The sequence below is a fragment of the Pristiophorus japonicus genome, chromosome 2 (genome assembly GCF_044704955.1).
Source record: "Pristiophorus japonicus isolate sPriJap1 chromosome 2, sPriJap1.hap1, whole genome shotgun sequence".
Classification (NCBI taxonomy): domain Eukaryota; kingdom Metazoa; phylum Chordata; class Chondrichthyes; family Pristiophoridae; genus Pristiophorus; species Pristiophorus japonicus.
In genome coordinates, this window is record NC_091978.1 from 86,089,493 (window position 1) to 86,112,217 (window position 22,725).

Genomic DNA, 22,725 nt, shown 5'->3' on the forward strand with positions numbered 1-22,725 from the left:
GCTTTCGCTAAAGCGGATTCACTGCTTAAAATTCATCATCATACGCAGTCCCTCGGAATTGAGGAACACTTGCTTCCACTCCTAAAGTGAGTCCTTTGGTGGCTGAACAGTCCAATGCAAGAGCCACAGACCCTGTCACAGGTGGAACAGACATTCGTCGGGGGAAGGTGGGACTGATTTGCCACACGCTCCTTCCGCTGCCTGCGCCTGACCTCTTCACGCTCACGGCATTGAGATTCGAAGAACTCAACACCCACCCAGATGCACTTTCTCCACCTAGGGCGATCTTTGGCCAGGGACTCCCAGGCGTCAGTGGTGATGTCACACTTTACCAGGGAGGCTTTGAGGGTGTCCTTGTAACGTTTCCAATGCCCACCTTTAGCTAGTTTGCCGTGAAGGAGCTCTGCATAGAGCAATTGCTTAGGGAGCCTCATGTCTGGCCTGCCCAGTGAAGCTGATCGAGTGTGGTCAGTGCTTCAATGCTGAGGATGTTAGCCTGGGTGAGGACATGGATGTTGGGGATTTGCAGGATCTTACGAGACATCGTTGGTGATATAGCAACTTATAGCAGTTATGTTTACACATTCCTTCAGTAACTGACCCTTCGGATTAAAATTGAAAGTGCAGCATTTACTTCTGCTGCATTCTATTGTTGATCTAACAGCAACCACAAGTACATGTGAAACATTTATTTACTAGTCAAATTGTAATTTTTTAAATAATTAATAATGTATAGCTTACCCCAGAATAGGAAAATCTGTATTCCAGACATCATTGTAATGCTCTGGTAATAAACTTTGTGGAAAATATTGGGCACCTTTGGTTAGATAAGCCAAGTACCTGTAAATGTGAAAAGATCAGTGAGTAAAGGTATTCAATGAACCAAATATTACATACACACATCAACTGCACCATAAAACTAGTAACTACATCAATATTTATGAAAAATTGATACCCTAAACAGTTTTGAGAGAGAGACTAGAAAGGAAAGAGAAAGCAAGTGGAGAAAGAGAAAGAAAGAAAGCAACAGTAAAGAAAGTAATTCATGAATAAATATGATATATTCTAAAATCGATTGAGAGACATGGTTATGAATCAAGACTATTTCACTTGTGGAAATAATCAAGAGAGGCAAGAAGCAGGTTGTGGAGCAGGAAAGATGGGTCATTATCTGAGGGGGTTGGGGAAAGGCAGGAAGTGAAGGTTCAAACAGGAGTGCCCAGAGCAACTTATGCTCAAAACTATTTGAGCGCTCGCATCCTGTGGAGAAAATGAGGAATCTGAACAGGGCCAAATAAATACTCATGGCACCAACAAACACAAGATGGCTCAGAATGGGGGAAATTAGCAAAATAGATAGAACTTAAGTATTTAATCTCCTGCCACTACTGAAGAGGGGCTGACATGTTGTTTGGCAGTCCAGGCCGACAATCCCGGATGCTTTGTTGCGAGATTCAGGAACATATTGCAAAGATTCAAAAAGATACTGCAAAGAGAGCGAGAACAACCAGTTATCATGCTCCATGTGGGATCAAATTATGTAAGTAAAGAAAGGCCTGAACACCTGCAAAATTAACTTAGGAGATAACAAAACAATTTTAAGAGCAGGATTTCTCAGGTTGTAATCTCAGAATTACTTCTCCAGTCATGCATTAAATAGGGAAGTGTAGTAAGATTGGATAAATGAATGCAAAGCTAAAGGAGAGATTTCACTTTGTTGAGCAGTGCTACCAGGTCTGGGACAGAGGGGAGTTATTCTGCAATGATAGGCTACATCCGAACAAGGAGCGAATTGTGAAATGGTCAAATAGGGAAGTAACTTAAGGAAGGCTGGAGTTGGGAAAATAAAACCAACCAGGATCTTAAGTTCCAATTAACCCAGCTGGAATGTGTGGTCATCAGATAATAATATGATTGGGTTCAGATGAAAAGCACCCACTTCTGCATATTGATGCAGGTGGGGGCTCTCTTCAGCCGAGCTCCCTGTCCTCCTCACCCAAACAACCTGCTTGAATAAGACTTACAAATTGGCCCTGAATGGGCAGTTTTGCTCCATGGATTTCACCCATTCTCAAATAAACTGCCCTAATTAATTTCATACTATCACAGCCACAAGAGGACCTTATCCGAGGAGTCTGGATTGAAGTTGAACCCAAGATGCAGAGATGAAAGAACAAAATGCTTAGCCACATTTACACTTTATTTTCTGTGTTAAGCATCGTTCAAAGACAAATTAATTGAGAAATTTCACTGTCACAGAAATAATATAGCAGAGTTTTGACCTTCCCACAGATGAAGTCACTCTTGTTCCTGCTTACCATTTAAATCTAGTAATTTATTGGTAAATGTAAGAAACTCAGAACTCAATTATCTGATTGGGATCCGTTAAATCATATGTGCATCATCAGTTTAAAATACACCCACTTAACACTTACTGCCATTAAAGTAAGGAAACATAATATAGATACATTCTATTTATTACTGACATAACTAATTCATCTCTTTAAACATTTCAAATATTTTGAGAATGAACTTTAAAAAAAGTGTTTTCTCTTCTTCACAAGTCTCCTCCTGCTACATCCCTTCTCCAGTTAAAAAAGTGAGTGACGTAACCCCTCTCATCAAGGGCTGCCCTGGGACTGAACACAAGAATGTTTACAAGAGCAGCATGTGTGACAAAATAGTGGTAAGGAAAGTACCTGGATTCTTGCTTAGCATTCCTCTGCAGCAGAGCAACAGAGATCAGGAACTAAATTTGTGTTGGGTAAACCTGGATTCTGCTCACCTCTGCTGGCTAGTTATTTATACAAGTTTTGTGCCCATCATGCATCCACTATGGCACACCTTTCAAAGACATCACAATTGAAAGTCTGGCACATGCCTTTTGGGCAAAATGCCATAATTTGCTTAAGTAATCACTTAACTATTATTCGCCAAATATTCGATTTACTAATTGTGAATAGATCAAAAGTTACAAAAAAAGATATCTGAGGGTACAGTAGCACAGTGATAATATTACTGGACTAGTAATCCAGAGGCCTGGACTAATAATCTGGAGAAGTGAGTTCAAATTCCACCATGGGGAATTTAAATTCATTTAAAGAAGTCTGGAATAAAAAGCTAGTATTTGTTACAAAAACTCATCTGATCCCCTTTAGGGAAGGAAATCTGCCGTCCTTACCCAGTCAGACCTATAGGCGATTCCAGACCCACAGCAATCTGGTGGACTCTTAACTTCCCTCTGAAATGGTGGCTCACCACCACCTTTTTAAGGGTAATTAGGGATGGGCAATAAATGCAAGCGACGCCCACATCCCAGGAACTAATTAAAAAAAAAGAGGAACAAGTAACCAGCAGAAAATCAACCAAATTGTTTAAATAACTTCTTCACACTGCTTTCAGGCACGAGTGTTTGTCTTCACTTAGCGTATACAGCTAGTAGCAACATTTATAACAAAAAATTACTCATCTAAAATTATTTTTATCATACAAATACTTGCAAGAAGCTATCTCCATTAAGCCTGCGTTTCTATCTGGAGCTGGGGCCCCAAGTTGAAAATTTCACCCAAGTCTGGGTCATGTAGATTTACAGCTGCTGTGAACAAATTCCACGTAACTACGAGAGAAATTCATCATGGAAGATTTCACCTTGCTCCTGTGGAACTACAATATCCACAGAATCCATGTCAGAAACAGTTAAAAAAGGATCAGGGAATTATAACTGCTGTGAAGAAGTCGTGTGTGAGAGAGAGATGCATCATATAGCTTTCATCCTGCTCACAGCAAATGACAATTCCCAATACCACGATATTCAAATAGAACGGTTAATAACTGTGAGGCATGAGTGGGAGAAAACATTCAAAATATTTATTTCAGCATTTATCCATTAAAACATTTGTGGCACTATTTGGGATAAAGTTGTGTGTGTGTTGCTGAGGGAGACTGATGGTTGTACCAGAACCAGAAGGGGATGATGATGAGGCATTTGGTTGCTTACCTCAAATATTACAGCTTAAGTCAGTCAGCCAGGCCTGCACCATGCTAAATGATCATTTAGGCATTAGTCATTGGAAACTGGACAGTCGGCAAAACATCCCTGGGCAAATTCAAAAAGAACTGCAAATCCACAATGGGAAGTAAGGAAGAGGAAAATATTCATATAAATAAGTGGGAAAGGGATACTGAGGATGAGAGGTCAGATAGATTATGAAAATAAACTAGCACGAAATATAAAAACAGATAGTAAAAGTTTCTACAGGTACATAAAAATGAAAAAAAAAGAGTGGCTATAGTAAATGTTGGTCCCCTAGAGGATGAAACAGGGGAATTAATAACGCAGAACAGGGAAATGGCAGAGACGGTGAACAAATATTTTGCATTGGTCTTCACGGTAGAAGACACTAAAAACATCCCAAAAGTGGATAATCAAGGGGCTATAGGGAGGGAGGAACTAATGAAATAGTACTTGGTAAAATAATGGGACTAAAGGCAGACCAAGTCCCCTGATGGCAAAACATCCCTGGTCAAATTCAAAAAGACCTCATTAAACAACACAGAGTCTAGGATGGCCAACTCCAGAGTTGGTTCCTCGACATATTGGTCGAGAAAACCACACTAATACACTCCGGGAAATCCTCCTCCACCGCATTACTACCAGCTTGGTTAGCCCAATCTATATGTAAATTAAAGTCTCCCATGATAACTGCTGTACCTTTATTACACGCATCCCTAATTTCCTGTTTGATGCCATCCCCAACCTCACTACTACTGTTTGGTGGTCTGTACACAACTCCCACTAGCGTTTTCTGCCCTTTGGTATTCCGCAACTCTACCCATACAGATTCCACAACATCCAAGCTAATGTCCTTCCTTACTATTGCGTTAATTTCCTCTTTAACCAACAACGCTACCCCACCTCCTTTTCCTTTCTGTCTATCCTTCCTGAATGTTGAGTTCCAGCCTTGGTCACCCTGGAGCCATGTCTCCGTAATCCCAATTATATCATAATCATTAATAGCTGCCTGCGCAGTTAATTCATCCACCTTATTACGAATACTCCTCGCATTGACAATATACATCAATGATTTAAATGAAGGAATTGAATGTAATATCTCCAAGTTTGCAGATGACACTAAGCTGAGTGGCGGTGTGAGCTGTGAGGAGGATGCTAAGAGGCTGCAGGGTGACTTGGACAGGTTAGGTGAGTGGGCAAATGCATGGCAGATGCAGTATAATGTGGATAAATGTGAGGTTATCCACTTTGGTGGCAAAAACAGGAAGACAGAATATTATCTGTATGGTGACAGATTAGGCAAAGGGGAGGTGCAACGAGACCTGGGTGTCATGGTACATCAGTCACTGAAGTTTGGCATGCAGGTACAGCAGGCGGTAAAGAAGGCAAATGGCATGTTGGCCGTCCTAGCTAGAGGAGCAGGGAGGTCTTACTGCGATTGTACAGAGCCTTGGTGAGGCCATACCTGGAATATTGTGTTCAGTGTTGGTCTCCTAATCAGAGGAAGGACATTCTTGCTATTGAGGGAGTACAGCGAAGGTTCACCAGATTGATTCCTGGGTTGGCAGGACTGACATATGAGGAGAGACTGGATCAATTGGGCTTGTATCCACTGGAGTTTAGAAGAATGAGAGGGGATCTCATAGAAACATATAAAATTCTGACAGGATTGGACAGGTTAGAGGCAGGAAGAATGTTCCATTGCTGGGGAGTTCCAGAACCAGAGGTCACAGTCTAAGAATAAGGGGTAAGCCATTTAGGACCGAGATGAGGAGAAACTTCTTTACTCAGCAAGTGGTTAACCTGTGGAATTCTCTACCGCAGTTGTTGAGGCCAATTCATTGGATATATTCAAAAGGGAGTTAGCTATGGCCCTTACGGCCAAAGGGATCAAGGGGTATGGAGAGAAAGCAGGAAAGGGGTACTGAGGTTGAATGATCAGCCATGATCTTATTGAATGGCGGTGCAGGCGCGAAGGGCCAAATGGCCTGCTCCTGCACCTGGTTTCTATGGGCCCAAGTTTCCACATGATTTGCGCCTGATTTTTAGGAGCAACTGGTGGAGAACAGACTATCTTAGAAATCGCAATTCTCCACATTTTTCTTTCTGCAGTTCTAGTCAGTTAGAACAGTTCCACTTTGGAACAGAATTTTTTCTTCAAAAGGGGGCGTGTCCGGCCACTGACGCCTGATTTCAAAGTTTCCACAGTGAAAACGTACTCCAAACTAACTTAGAATGGAGCAAGTGAAGATTTTTGTAGAACTGAAAAAACCTTGTTTACACATTAAAAAATCAGGCTCAGGTTACAAATTAGGCGTCCGGAACGAGGTGGGGGGGGGGGGGGGGGGGAGAAGGGAAGTCATTAAATTCTATAATAAATCCTTATTTATACTTCTACAAATATTATACAAATAAATCCAACCTGAATAAACATTTATAAGCCAAGAAAAGATTAAATAAACTATCTTCCTACCTATGTGAAAGTGCTTCAGCCAGCCTCCCGCGGGGGGGGGGGCGGTGGTGGGGGTGGGGGGAGGAGAAAGCCGTTCGTTCCCGCAGGGGGAGGGGAGGTGAGGAGAAAGCTGTTCGTTCCCGCTGGGGGTGGGGGGGGAGGGAGTGGGGAGGAGAAAGCCGTTCGTTCCCGCAGGGGGAGGGGAGGTGAGGAGAAAGCTGTTCGTTCCCGCTGGGGGTGGGGGGGGAGGGAGTGGGGAGGAGAAAGCCGTTCGTTCCCGCGGGGGTGGGGGGGGAGGAGGCAGCCGTTTGTTCCTGACGGCGGGCGGGGAGGGGGAGGGAAACGGCTGCCTCAACTTTGAGGCTTCCTGCAGCCTTCTCAGTGCTGATGTGCTGATGGCAATGTGCTTTTATTAAAAAATGTTCAAAAATTAAACAGCTACAAAGAACTACAAAAATGGCCGAGTGCCAATGTTTCCTTCACACTGCGCGTGCGCGAACGCTCCAACGCGCAGCGTTGCCGGCAGGAAAAAAACTAATTTAAATGGTACCCGTCCCCTCCCACTTACAAAATCGGCGCGAGTGTAGGCTCCGCCCTCCTGGGCACCGCACCAAACAGACAAGGAGCTGCAAGGCGCTCCAGAATCGCGCGTTTTTTTTCCGGCGCCGTTTTAGGCGCGAAAAACGGGCGCCCAGCTCGGAGGGGCGCCCGTTTTTTATCGTGTGGAAACTTGGGCCCTATGTTTCTATCCTAGGGTCTTAAAAGAACTGGCTGCAGAGATAGTGAATGCATTGGTTGTAATCTACCAAAATTCCCTGGATTCTGGGGAGGTCCCAGCAGATTGGAAAACCGTAAATGTAACGCCCATATTTAAAAAAGGAGGCAGACAGAAAGCAGGGAATGAAAGACCAGTTAGCCTATCAGTCGTTGGAAAAATGCTGGAGTCCATTATTAAGGAAGCAGTAGTGGGACATTTGGAAAAGCATAATTCAATGAAGCAGAGCTAGCGTGGTTTTATGAAAGGGAAATCATGTTTGACAAATTTGCTGGAGTTCTAGGAGGATGAAACGAGCAGGGTAAATAAGGGGGAACCAGTGGATGTGGTGTATTTGGATTTCCAGAAAGCATTCGATAAGGTGCCACATAAGAAGTTACTGCACAAGATAAAGGGCCCAAGTTTCGAGCCGCGCCTAGAACGGCGCAGTCCCGACCTGGACGCCCATTTTTCGCACCACAAAGTGCGCCTAAAAAAAACTTCCTGATTCTCCAGCTCCCTGCAGGTCGTTTGCAGCTCGGCGCAGTGCAGCACGAGCTGTAGGGGGCGGAGCCAGGTCCCTGCGCTGAAAACAGTGCCGGGACCTCTGCACATGCGCGCTACAGTGGGCGTGCATGTGCAGTAGCTCCAGGTGCCCAAAACTGTGTGGGAGGGGCCGAAGCACGCAGCCCCTAGCCCTGGCCCAATGGCCTCACTGGGGCTGTGTGAATAAGGCTCCTCCCAGCCCAGCTCCTGCTTCCTCCAGACACCGACCCGACTCCCCCCCCCCCCCAATGCTCCTGGACCAGACCCCGACCCGACTCCCGCTCCCCCCCCGTTCCTGGACCGGACCTAACCCCGACCCCCCAGACTGGACCCGACCAGACTCCCGCTTCCCCCCCGCCCCCAGACCTGACCCGACTCCCACTTCCCCCCACCCCCGGACTGGACCGGACTTGACCTGACCTGCCTCTCCCTCCCTCCCCCCGACCCGAACCGACCCGCGCTCCCCCTGACCTGACCCAACGCCACCTACCTGTAAATCTGGTGCTGGGGACGGGCCCTGCCCGAAGTCTTGGGCCCTGCCGGGCCCGGCCCGTTCAGCCTCCCTCCCCCTTCTCCTTTCCTCCCATCTCCCATCTCCTTCCCCCCCCCCCCCACCGTCCCATCTCCTCCCCCCCCCCCCCCCCATCATCTCCTCCTCCTCCCTCCCCCCCATCTCATCTCCTCCTCCCTCTCCCCCCACCCCATCTCCTCCTCCCTCCCCTCTCCCCCTTCTCCCCCATCCCTCCCCCCCCTCGCTGTCAGAAACACAGACACTGACAGACAGAGAATGAGAGACACACACAGACAGACAGAGAGATAGAGACACTGACAGAGACACACTGGGGGGGGGCATCCCAGCACGCTGTTGGAGGGCTCCCGGTGCTGCAGTCGGTAAGTAGAAAATGTTTTATTTATTGATTTTAAAAAAAAATGTTTTTTTTATTAATTTTTTTTGATTGATTTATTGGTTGATTTATTAATGTTTTTATCATTTATTATTGATGATGGCTCTTTATTTGTAAAACTGAAGTGTTTAATGTTTGTAAACTTCCCTTTAAACCCCCCCCCTCCCCCATTCCCTACACCTGATTTGTAACCTACGCCTGATTTTCTAAAGTGTAGACAAGGTTTTTTCGAGCATACAAAAATCTTCACGTACTCCATTCTAAGTTAGTTTGGAGTAAGTTTTCACTGACGAAACTTTGAAAACAGGCGTAAGTGGCCGGACACGCCCCCTTTTGAAAAAAAAATTCTGTTCCAAAGTGAAACTGTTCTAACTGACTAGAACTGACAAACTAAATGCCGAGATTTCCGATTTCTAAGATACTCCGCTCTACACCAATTGCTCCTAAAAATCAGGAGCAAATCATGTCGAAACTTGGGGCCAAAAGTTCACGGGGTTGGGAGTAATATATTAGCATGGATAGAGGATTGGCTAACAGAAAACACAAAGTCGGGATAAATGGGGCATATTCAGGTTGGCAAATAGTGACAAGTGAGGTGCCGCAGGGATCGGTGCTGGGGCCTCAACTATTTACAATCTATAGTAATGACTTGGATAAAGGGACCGAGTGTAATGTAGCTAAGTTTGCTGATGATACAAAGATGGGTGGGAAAACAATTTATGAAGAGGGCACAAAAAATCTGCAAAGGGATAAAGATAGACTAAGTGAGTGGGCACAAATTTGTCAGATGGAGTATAATGTGGGAAAATGTGAGGTTCTCCACTTTGGCAGAAAAAATAGAAAAGCAAATTATAATTTAAATGGAGAAACATTGCAAAGTGCTGCAGTACAGAGGGACTTGGGGGTCATTGTGCATGAAACACAAAAGTTAATATGCAGGTACAGCAAGTAATCAAGAAGGCAAATGGAATGCTGGCCTTTATTGCAAGGGAGATAGAGTACAAAAGCAGAGAAGTTCTGCTACAACTGTACAGTGTATTGGTGAGGCCACACCTAGAAGTACTGTGTACAGTTTTGGTCTCCGTATTTAAAGGAAGGATATACTTGCATTGGAAGCTGTTCAGAGAAGGTTCACTAGGTTGATTCTGGAGATGAGGGATTGACTTATGAAGAGAAGTTGAGTAGGTTGGACCAAAACACATTGGAGTTCAGAAGAATGAGAGGTGATCTTATCGAAACATAAGATAATGAGGGGGCTCGACAAGGTGGATGGAGAGGGGATATTTCCACTCATAGGGGAAACTAAAACTAGGGGACATAGTCTCAGAATAAGGGGCCGCCCATTTAAAACTGAGATGAGGAATTTATTCTCTCATGGGTTGTAAATCTATGGAATTTTCTGCCTCAGGAGAGCTATGGAGGCTTGGTCATTGAATATATTTAAGGCAGAGATAGACAGATTTTTGAGCAAGTAGGGAATAAAGGGCTATGGGGAGCAGGCAGGGAAGTGGAGCTGAGTCCATGATCAGATCAGCCATGATCTTACTAAATGGTAGAGCAGGCTCGAGTGGCCAAGTGGCCTACTTCTGCTCCTAGTTCTTATGTTCTCATTATGTTGTCAAGAATGATCCTATTCCAAAACTACACCACCTATATCACACTAAAGCCTTAATCAATTTAAGGAATATTTGCACTTATCACATTTCGAAGAGTTTCAATGCAATGAATTTCTCTAAAGTATAGTGACTGTTCAATATCCAACAGTAATATCCATTTTGTGTACATTAATCTCACAGCACAATGTAATGAATGGCCAGTTAATCTGTTTTATTTCGCTATTTCTAACACCCCTATTTAAAAAAGGAGGCAGACAAAAAGCAGGAAACTATAGACCAGTTAGCCTAACATCTGCGGTTAGGAAAATGTTGGAGTCCATTATTAAAGAAGCAGTAGCAGGACATTTGGAAAAGCAAAATTCGGTCAGGCAGAGTCAGCATGGATTTATGAAGGGGAAGTCATGTTTGAAAAATTTGCTGGAGTTCTTTGAGGATGTAACAAACAGGGTGGATAAAGGGGAACCAATGGATGTGGTATATTTGGACTTCCAGAAGGCATTTGACAAGGTGCCACACAAAAGGTTACTGCACAAGATAAAAGTTCATAGAGTTGGGGGTAATATATTAGCAGGGATAGAGGATTGGCTAACTAACAGAAAAGAGAGTCGGGATAAATGGTTCATTCTCTGGTTGGCAACCAGTAACTAGTGGGATGCCGCAGGGATCAGTGCTGGGACCCCAACTATTTACAATCTATATTAACGACTTGGAAGAAGGGACTGAGTGCAATGTAGCCAAGTTTGCTGATGATACAAAGATGGTAGGAAAAGCAATGTGTGAGGAGGACACAAAAAATCTGCAAAGGGATATAGACAGGCTAAGTGAGTGGGCAAATGCATGGCAGATGCAGTATAATGTGGATAAATGTGAGGTTATCCACTTTGAGGGCAAAAACACAAAGGCAGATTATTATCTGAATGGCGGCAGATTAGGAAAGGGGGAGGTGCACGAGACCTGGGTGTCATAGTTCATCAATCATTGAAAGCTGGCATGCAGGTACAGCAGGCAGTGAAGGCGGCAAATGGTATGCTGGCCTTCATAGCTAGGGGATTTGAGTATAGCAACAGGGAGGTCTTACTGTAGTTATACAGGGCCTTGGTGAGGCCTCACCTGGAATATTGTGTTCAGTTTTGGTCTCCTACTCTGAGGAAGGACGTTCTTGCTATTGAGGGAGTGCAGCGAAGGTTCACCAGACTGATTCCCGGGATGGCGAGACTGACATATGAGGAGAGACTGGATCAACTGGGCCTTTATAGACTGGAGTTTAGAAGGATGAGAGGAGATCTCATAGAAACTTATAAGATTCTGACGGGACTGGACAGGTTAAATGCAGGAAGAATGTTCCCGATAATAGGGAAGTCTAGAACCAGGGGACACAGTGTTAGGATAAGGGGTAGGCCATTTAGGACTGAGATGAGGAGAAACTTCTTCACTCAGAGTTGTTAACCTATGGAATTCCCTGCCGCAGAGAGTTGTTGATGCCAGTTCATTGGATATATTCAAGAGGGAGTTCGATGTGGTCCTAACGGCTAAAGGCATCAAGGGGTATGGAGAGAAAGCAGGAAAGAGGTACTGCGGGAATGATCAGCCATGATCTTATTGAATGGTGGTGCAGGCTCAAAGGGCCGAATGGCCTACTCCTGCACCTATTTTCTATGTTTCTAAATGGAGAAAGATTTCAAAGTGCTGTAGTATAGCAGGGCCTGGGGGTACTTGTGCATGAAACACAAAAGGATAGTAAGCAGGCACAGCAAGTGATCAGGAAGGCCAATGGTATCTTGGCCTTTATTGCAAAAGGGATGGAGTATAAAAGCAGAGAAGTCTTGCTACAGCTATACAGGGTATTGGCGAGGCCACACCTGGAATATTGCATGCAGTTTTGGTTTCCATATTTACAAAGATATACTTGCTTTGGAGGCAGTTCAGCAAAGGTTGATTCCGGAGATGAGGGGATTGACTTATGAGAAAAGGTTGAGTAGGTTGGGGCTCTACTCATTGGAATTCAGAAGAATGAGAGGTGATCTTATCGAAACGTATAAGATTATGAGGGGGCTTGACAAGATGGATGCCGAGAGGATGTTTCCGCTGATAGGGGAGACTAGAACTAGGGGCATAATCTTAGAATAAGGGGCCACCTATTTAAAACTGAGATGAGGAGGAATTTCTTCTCCCAGAGGGTTGTCAATCTGTGGAATTCACTGCCTCAGGGAGCTAGGACATTGAATAAATTTAAGACAGAAAGAGACAGTTTCTTAAACGATAAGGGGATAAGGGGTTATGGGGTGCTGGCAGGAAAGTGGAGCTGAGTCCATGATCAGATCAGCCATGATCTTATTGAATGACGGAGCAGCATGGCATACTCCTGTTCCTATTTCTTCTGGTCAAAATTCTCCCTGCAAATAAGAACATGAGAATTCCCTGCCTTTCTATGAATAGTGCCGTGCAATTTTTAACATCCACCTGAACCACAAAGTTGGAAAATTAACTGTAATGTCTCATTCGAAGGACAGCACATCCAACAGTGCAGTACTCTATTACTATCATACTAGAATGCCAACCATAAGGCTTGAAACATAGAATATAGGTGCAGGAGTAGGCCATTCGGCCCTTCGAGCCTGCACCACCATTCAATAAGATCACGGCTGATCATTCCCTCAGTACCACTTTCCTGCTTTCTCTCCATACCCCTTGATCCCTTTAGCCCTAAGGGCCATATCTAACTCCCTCTTGAATATATCCAATGAACTGGCATCAACAACTCTCTGCGGCAGGGAATTCCATAGGTTAACAACTCTCTAAGTGAAGAAGTTTCTCCTCATCTCAGTCCTAAATGGCCTACTCCTTATCCAAAGACTGTGTCTCCTGGTTCTGGACTTCCCCAACATTGGGAACATTCTACCTGCATCTAACCTGTCCCGTCCCGTCAGAATTTCTATGAGATTCCCTCTCATCCTTCTAAACTCCAATGTATAAAAGGCACAGTTGATCCAGTCTCTCCTCATATGTCAGTCCCACCATTCCGGGAATCAGTCTGGTGAACCTTCGCTGCACTCCCTCAATAGCAAGAACATCCTTCCTCAGATTAGGAGACCAAAACTGAACACAATATTCCAGATGAGGCCTCGCCAAGGCCTTGCACAACTGCAGTAAGACCTCCCTGCTCCTATACTCAAATCCCCTAGCTATGAAGGCCAACATACCATTTGCCTTCTTCACTGCCTGCTGTACCTATATGCCAACTTTCAATGACTGATGAACCATGACACCCAGGTCTCGTTGCACCTCCGCTTTTCCTAATCTGCCGCCATTCAGATAATATTCTGTCTTCGCGTTTTTGCCCCCAAAGTGGATAACCTCACATTTATCCACATTATACCGCATCTGCCATGCATTTGTCCACTCACCTAACCTGTCCAAGTCACCCTGCAGCCTCTTAGCATCCCCCTCACAGCTCACACCGCCACCCAGTTTAGTGTCATCTGCAAACTTGGAGATATTACACTCAATTCCTTCATCTAAATCATTGTATATTGTGAAGAGCTGGGGTCCGAGCACTGAGCCCTGCGGCACTCCACTAGTCACTGCCTGCCATTGTGAAAAGGACCCATTTATCGCGACTCTCTGCTTCCCGTCTGCCAACCAGTTCTCTATCCACGCCAGTATATTACCCCCAGTACCACGTGCTTTGATTTTGCACAGCAATCTTGTGTGGGACCTTGTCAAAGGCCTTTTGAAAGTCCAAATACACCACATCCATTGGTTCTCCCTTGTCCACTCTACTTGTTACATCCTCAAAAAATTCCAGAAGATTTGTCAAGCGTGGTTTCCACTTCATAAATCCCTGCTGACTTGGACCGATCCTGTCACTGCTTTCCAAATGTGCTGCTATTTCATCCTTAATAATTGATTCCAACATTTTCCCCACTAGTGATGTCAGGCTAACCGGTCTATAATTACCCGCTTTCTCACTCCCTCCCTTTCTAAAAAGTGGTGTTACATTAGCTACCCTCCGGTCCATAGGAATTGATCCAGAGTAGATGAGACTGTTGGAAAATGATCACCAATGCATCCACTATTTCTAGGGCCACTTCCTTAAGTACTCTGGGATGCAGACGATCAGGCCCCGGGGATTTATCGGCCTTCAATCCCATCAATTTCCCCAACACAATTTCCCGCCTAATAAGGATATCCTTCAGTCCCTCCTCCTCACTGGACCCTCGGTCCCCTAGTACTTCTGGGAGGTTATTTGTGTCTTCCTTCGTGAAGACAGAACCAAAGTATTTGTTCAATTGGTCTGCCATTTCTTTGTTCCCATTATAAATTCACCTGAATCCGACTGCAAGGGACCTACGTTTATCTTCACTAATCTTTTTCTCTTCACATATCTATAGAAGCTTTTGCAGTCAGTTTTTACGTTCCCGGCAAGCTTCTTCTCGTACTCTATTTCCCCCCCCTCTTAATTAAATCCTTTGTCCTCCTCTGATGAATTCTAAATTTCTCCCAGTCCTCAGGTTTGCTGCTTTTTCTGGCCAATTTATATGCCTCTTCCTTGGATTGAACACTATCATTAATTTCCCTTGTTAGCCACGGTTGAGCCACCTTCCCCATTTTATTTTTACTCCAGACAGGGATGTACAATTGCTGAAGTTCATCCATGTGATCTTTAATGTTTGCCATTGCCTATCCACCGTCAACCCTTTAAGTATCATTTGCCAGTCTATCCTAGCCAATTCACGCCTCAAACCATTGAAGTTACCTTTCCTTATATTGAGGACCCCAGTTTCCGAATTAACTGTGTCACTCTCTATCTTAATAAAGAATTCTACCATGTTATGGTCACTCTTCCCCAAGGGGTCTCACACAAGATTGCTAATTAGTCCTTTCTCATTACACATCCCCCAGTCTAGGATGGCCAGCTCCCTAGTTGGTTCCTCGACATATTGGTCTAGAAAACCATCCCTAATACACTCCAGGAAATCCTCCTCCACCACATTGCTACCAGTTTGGTTAGCCCAATCAATATGTAGATTAAAGTCACCCATGATAACTGCTGTACCTTTATTGCATGCATCCCTAATTTCTTGTTTAATGCTGTCCCCAACCTTACTACTACTACTGTTTGGTGGTCTGTACACAACTCCCATTAGCGTTTTCTGTCCCTTAGTATTCCGTAGCTCCACCCATACCGATTCCACATCATCCAAGCTAATGTCCTTTCTTACTATTGCATTAATTTCCTCTTTAATCAGCAATGCCACCCTGCCTCCTTTTCCTTTCTTTCTATCCTTCCTAAATGTTGAATTCCCAGCCTTGGTCACCCTGGAGCCATGTCTCCGTGATGCCAATTACATCATACCCGTTAACTGCTATCTGCGCAGTTAATTCGTCCACCTTATTCCGAATACTCTTCGCATTGAGGCACAGAGTCTTCAGGCTTGTCTTTCTAACACACTTCGCCCCTTTAGAATTTTGCTGTAATTTGGCCCTTTTTGCCTTAGGTTTCTCTGCCTTCCACTTTGGTCCTAAATGGCTTACCCCTTATTCTTAGACTGTGACCCCGGTTCTGGACTTCCCCAGCATCGGGAACATTCTTCCTGCCTCTAACCTGTCAAATCCCGACAGAACAGACAATGTTGTGACCCAGAAGTAAGAGTGCACTCAACTGAATCAAGATGGCACACGTCAAACAATAATACAGCTGTATCCTGGTATAAAAGCAGAGCTGGTTTGTGAAGAAATCGTTGTTCTGATATTGATGTCAATAGAATGAGATACATGGGAATTCCATTCTGTTTCCCCTACCAAGACGATGGCCAATGGCCCCGTTTTTAGACCTCTACTGATGTTTCCTCTAAGTGACTGCCATGAAATGACAGGCACTGCTTATCTATGACACTTGCTTCCATTTTGTCACACCCCTGCAGTGACACTGTAGCCCCGACTCAGCATCAAATTCAAAGCATGTCACATCATGAGCTAAGCCAATACTGAACCTATATTAATTCCCATACTCAACATAGTTAACCCATGTGACGTGCAAGATGTCAAATGTGAATTATGCCCATTTGAAATAAGAACATAATACGAGCTGGAGTAGGCCATTTGGCCCTTCGCGCCTGCTCCGCCATTCAATAAGATTATGGCTGATCCGACCCTCAATTCTACTTTCCCGCCTGCTCCCCATAACCTTTGACTCCTTATCATTCTACAATCTCTCTATTTCCACCTTAAATATATTCAATGACCCAGCCTCCACAGCTCCCTGGGATAGAAAATTCCAAAGATTCACGACCCTCAGAGGAAAAATTCCTCCTCATTTCTGTCTTAAATGGGGATCCCCTATTCTGAAACAATGACCCCTAGTTCTAGATTCCCCCATGAGGGGAAACATCTTCACTGCATTACTCTGTCCAGCCCCCGCAGAACTTTATGTTTCTGTAAGATCACCTCTCAGTCTTCTAAACTCCAACCTACTCAACCTATCTTCATAAGTCAACCTCCTCATCTCCGGAATCAACCTAGTGAATCTTCTCTGAAATAAAGGAGACCAACACCCTGTACAATTGGAGCAGGACATCCCTACTTTTATACTCCATTCCCCTTGCAATAAAGGCCAACATTCCATTTGGCTTCCTGATTATTTGCTGTACCTGCATGCTAACTTTGTGTTTCATGCATAAGGACCCCAGATCCCTCTAGTGCAGCATTTTGTAATTTTTCCCCATTTAAATAGTCATTTGCTTTTTATTTTTCCTACCAAAGTGGATAACCCCACATTTTCCCACATTATACTCCATCTGCCAAATTTTTGTCCACTCGCTAAGCCTATCTATATTCCTTTGTAGATTCTTTACGGCCTCCTTACAACTTGCTTTCCCACCCATCTTTGTATCAGCAGCAAATTTGGCTACATTACTCTTGGTCCCTTCATCCTAGTCATTAATATAAATTGTAAATAGTTGAGGCCCCAGCACTGATCCCTGTGGCATCCCACTAGTTATAGTTGGCCAACCTGAAAATGACCCATTTATCCCAAAACTCTTTTCTGTTAGTCAATCCTCTATCCATGCTAATATAACCACCAATCCCGTGAGCTCTTATCTTGTGCAGTAACCTTTTATGTGGCACCTCATAGAATGCTTTCTGGAAATCTAAATACACCACATCTACTGGTTCCCCCTTATTCACCCTGCTCGTTACATCCTCAAAGAACTCCAGCAAATTTGTCAAACATGATTTCCCCTTCATAAAACTATGCCGACTCTGCTTGACTGCATTTTGATTTTCTAAATGTCCTGCTACTGCTTCCTTAATGATGGACTCCAACATTTTCTCAATGACAGATGTTAGGCTAACTGGGCTATAGTTTCCTGCTTTCCATCTTCCTCCTTTCTTAAATAGGGTTGTTACATTTTTAATTTTCCAGTCCGCTGGGACCTCTCCAGAATCCAGGGAATTTTGGTAGATTACAACCTGCAGCCACTTCTTTTCAGACCCTAGGATGCAGGCCATCAGGTCCAGGGTACATGATAGTGATCGTTTTAAGTTCCTCCCTCCCAAAAGCCCCTTGATTATCAATTTTTTGGGATGCTTTTCATGTCTTCTACCGTGAAGATTGATACAAAAGATTTGTTCAAAGTCTTTACCATTTCCCTGTTTCCCATTATTAATTCCCCAGTCTCGTCCTCTAAAAAGGATCAACGTTTACTTTAGCTACTCGCTACCTTTTTATATACCTGTAGAAGCTCTTAGTCTGTTTTTATATTTCTTCCTAGTTTATTCTCATATGCTACCTTCTCTGCCTTTATCATTTCTTTAGTCGTCCTTTGCTGGTTTCTAAAAAAATTCCAATCCTCTGGCCTTCCACTGTTCCTCGCAACATTGTATGCCTTTGTTTTCAATTTGATACCATCCTTTACTTCCTTAGTTAGCCACGGATGGTTCATCCTTCTCTTAGAGGTTTTCTTTCTCACTGGAATATATCTTTGCTGCGAGTTATGAAATATCTTCTTAAATGTTTGCCACTGCTTTTCTAGTCTCACCCTTTAATATATTTTCCCAGTCCACTTTATCTTTGTAATTACCTATATTTAAATTCAGGACACTAGTTTGAGACCGAGCTTTCTCGCCCTCAAACAGAATTTGAAATTCTACCATGCTATGATCACTCTTCCCAAGAGGATATTTCACTACGAGATCATTGATTAATCCAGAATCGTTACACATTATCAGATCTAGAATAGTCTGCTCCCTGGTTGGTTCCACAACTTATTGTTCCAAGAAACCATTGCGCATACACTATGAACTCTTCCTCAAGGCTACTTTTGCCAATTTGATTTGTCCAATCTATATGAAGATTTAAATTGCCCATGATTATTGCCATACCTTTCTTACAAGCCTCCATTATTTCTTGATTTATACTCTATCCTATTGGGTGGCTACTGTTTGGGAGCCTGTTGACCATTCCCACCTTCTGTCCCTTATTATTTCTTAACTCTACCCAAACTGATTCTGAATCAATATAATTTCTCACTGCCGATCTCATCCCTTATTAACAAAGCTACCCTACCACCTTTTCCTTTCTGTCTATCCTTACGAAATGGCAGATACCCCTGAATATTCAGTTCCCAGCCTTGGTCACCTTGCAACCACGTCTCTGTAATGGCTATCAGATCATACCCATTTATTTCTATTTGTGCCGTCAACTCATCTATCTTATTACGAATGCTTTGTGCGTTCAGATATAGCGCTTTTAATTTTGTCTTGTGAGAAAGAAAGGGACAGAGCGTATACACAATAGTTGTCATTACCCTCAACGCTACCCTGACTTTTGCCTTCTCCTTTCGCTTTGACTTTTTAAAATTTCCACTCACCGGATTCTTCCCCCCCCCCTCACTATTTAGTTTAAAACCCTATCTACAGCCCTAGTTATTCGATTAGTCAGGACACTGGCCCCAGCCTGGTTCAAATGAAGTCCATCCCGATGGAACTGCTCCCTCCTATCTCAGTACTGGTGCCATTACCCCATGAATTGAAACCCATTCCTCCCACACCAATCTTTGAGCCAGAAATGGGCATCAAGGGTTGCTAGCCAGTGGCAAATATATTGAAACTCATGAAAAAAAAGAGAGAGTGCAATATATAGGCAAGTGTATTTCAGGTATTTTTCATTTATTTTCTCTCCTGCCAGTTGTAGTTTAGTTTTGCCTCCAGCACCATTACTGGCACCAATGGGTTTTTCAATAATGAAAGTCCCTATCTGATATGATCAGAAGAGGACGACCTATTGAGGAATGTCAGGCTGCTCAAGAGCTGTTCCATATCCACAGTGGATACTCACACCCACGTGCACCCATACTTTTTAAAAAAATTCATTCCTGAGATGTGGGTGTCACTGGCAAAGCCAACATTTATTGCCCATCCCTATTTGCCCTTAAGGTGGTGGATGTGGTCTTCTTGATCCGCTGCCGTCCTTGTGGTGAAGGTACTCCCATGGTGCTGTTGGGGAGGGAGTTCCAGGATTTTGACCCAGTGACAATGAAGGAATGGCGATATTTTTCCAAGTCAGGATGATATGCAACTTGGAGGGGAATTTGCAGGTGATAAGTGTTCCCATGCACCTGCTGCCCTTGTCCTTCTAGGTAGTAGAGATCGCGGATTTGGGAGATGCTGTGGAAGAAGCCTTGGCATCTTGTAGCTGGTACACACTGCAGACAGCGGTGAATATATCAGAGCAGACAATTAGTGCTGCTAGGGGGCTCCTCCTTCTAAAGGAAGCTAGGACATCAGACCTGATGACATACTGCTATCTTTGATTGCGTGTGTTGGATGCCCAATCTCAACATGTCCTGCTTTCAGTGGCATTGCATAAAAGGCAGGTGCCAGGATGATCAACAGCCAATGTATTCTGATTGGTCACATCTGCCAAGATACCACCAATCACTTCTGCAGGCAGTGGCACACTTACCTAGCAATGACTTTGGGAACTGTCTTCTCAGGGGCTGGGTCAGCAGGAAGGCAGACGCAGAACCTTGCCATCACTGCAAAGACACCTGTAGCATAGGACTAACACATCCATTGAAAGTAATGATCACCTGGAGCCTCAAACCTGCCCCTATGTTGCAATACTGATGCTTGGTGGTGGCGCCGTGGAGTGGCACAGAGAACCACCTTTCTCATAAGCACATCAGAAAGCACCACATTTTATCAGCAGACAAACAGGGAGTCATGTGCTGGGCTATTTACTTGCAGACTCATGTCTGCACCTTAAGTCTCCCATTCCCATCTTTTATCGCTGTCTCTTCAGCTTAGGTAAAAACTGCTAATGGATTGTGATGCCTGTTGACGCTCTCTAAAGGCTTTCTGAAGTTTTGTCCGCTATTTTGACACTCCCCTTCAATTGCGCCTATCCCTTTAAATTTCACTTGCGTGCAGTTTTGCAGTCGCACTGATAATGTGCTCCTACAATCATCCAAATCTGCTCCTAAATTAATGCTAATGAACTGACCAAGAAAAATTGGGTGTAAACAGCACATTTTCATTTGAGTCTGGGATCAATTACTCCAAGAGGAAATCTAGACAAGTGTAGTGCATTCGCCAGGATTCTGCTACAAAGCCATCGCTTCCTTTTTTTAAACATTGACATGTGGAGTGATGTCACTGGAATCTACCTAAAAGTGCTCCAGATGATTTGGTATTACCCATTACCACAGCCACATTATCCTACAATCTCGTCCTTCCCCAACCCCCCACTCTTCTGCCACCTCCCACATCCACCCCTGTAGCATTCATTTATTTCAGTGTTCCACATATGTACCAAGAGTCATGCAACTGCCGAGATGAGTCACTGGAGCGAAGGAAGATAATTGGATAACATTTAGCTGTAGATAAACACACATAACTGAAGTACAATCTTTACCACCAAGCATAAATTATGGATATACCAACCACTTACAGTACCAGTCACTTCCCATATATAGAATTCCTTATCTAATAATAAAATTAAAGAACAGTGTTTAAAAAAAACTCACCCAAGACTATTTTCAACATTGGTTGGGAAAGGAAACCATGGCCATACATTTCTGCACAGCTACAGCTTCACTCTATTTCACAGGCTAACCATCATGCGGCTCCTTTCACCCGAGTCAGAGCCAGGATCAGCAATGCTCAGTGATCAATTTGCTCCTTATTTTGCTTTTCCAGTATTCTCCTTTTACCATGTCGCTCCTGAAGTACAGTTCCATAGCCTATAAATGCCTTCTGACACCTCACCCGGGTAACCATTCTTCATGGTAAGCAGAGAGAGAAAGTGCTGGCAGGCTGCGTCATGGGGTACATTAGGGCTGAGCCGGATCCTGTTTCCTTCCAACAACTAGGCGCCTTTCATCAGGAGTACCTGGATAGTAATCAGAGTTTCTTCACTAAACTTTCCCTTTCCTCGCCCGGCAGAGACACCAAAAAGCAATAGGTAGCACTACAGCTGAAGATCCAAACTCATCAAAAATAATTTCTCCCTCCCGCCGCCCATCAGATTATTTTTAAACAAAAAAAAAATGCTATTAGGGAAAGAGGACTGTGTGTAAAATCTTAATAATTCAAATATACAAGGCTATCCGTTTATAGCTATTATTTTCAATTGATCTGCTCAATAACCTTGAAATTACATTAATCCTTCAATGAGGACATGTTGCAATCTTCATCACAAGGAGCACAATCTTCAAATCACAAGGAGCACATGACAACTGTCCTAATAAAAAGTCCCCATGAGGTCCACAATACATGGGAATGATTAGGAGGCAGTGTTCAGATGAGCGCTGTAACGCAAGCCCTTCAGGCTTCATATATCAATAGCATCTAAACTTCCAATGACATTGCTATCTAGTGGTAACTTCCTGCCCATTGTGCAATACAGTGTAAATCATCAAAATACACCCGCACATTCTAGAAAACTAATAGCTCTTTAAAAAAAATAAGTTTTAGTACAAAGAGAATTACTTCATTACTAAATTCTAAACATAGTGCAAAGCTGAACAAAATCACTTTTACCCTGTTACATTTTTAGGTCTTTGCGCCAGATCTTTTCTCAGCTTCAGCATCACTGGCCACTCTGGTAAGCAGACTTCATGTCCCCTATAATTCTGAGTGCTTCGTTTTTGACCCAATATCGAAATAAACAACAGTGATAACCAGGAATAGTAATTGAGAACCCTAACTCTGCACATCAATTATTTGCATGTATCAAGTGAATTCTGTTCTCTTCGATTGAACATACATTCTTACTGGACAAAGATTCGTGCTTTGTACCAACAAATGGTTTTAATTACATTAAAATACGAGCAAACAATAGTATAACACAGCAAAACTTGCATTACTCTTATTTCCTTGATATATAAAATAATAGATGTCACTTTAAAAACAGACTTTAAAGATGCGGACTCACT

The 22,725-nt window shown here is 43.7% G+C and overlaps 1 protein-coding gene across 3 annotated transcripts in view; it reads right to left on the reverse strand.

Annotated features, from left to right (window-relative positions):
* Window positions 1–22,725, reverse strand: part of myorg (myogenesis regulating glycosidase) — a 52,815-nt gene that overhangs the window by 12,549 nt on the left and 17,541 nt on the right. The window contains exons 1-2 of one of the 3 annotated variants that reach the window (XM_070868251.1): window positions 21,316–21,471; window positions 742–840 (exon numbers count right to left, since the gene is read on the reverse strand). The gene's annotated coding sequence lies outside the window, so the exon portion shown is untranslated. Of the gene's footprint in view, window positions 1–741; window positions 841–3,181; window positions 3,203–21,315; window positions 21,472–22,725 lie in introns of those variants that run through there. The other 2 variants (XM_070868259.1, XM_070868241.1) reach the window with 2 other exon arrangements.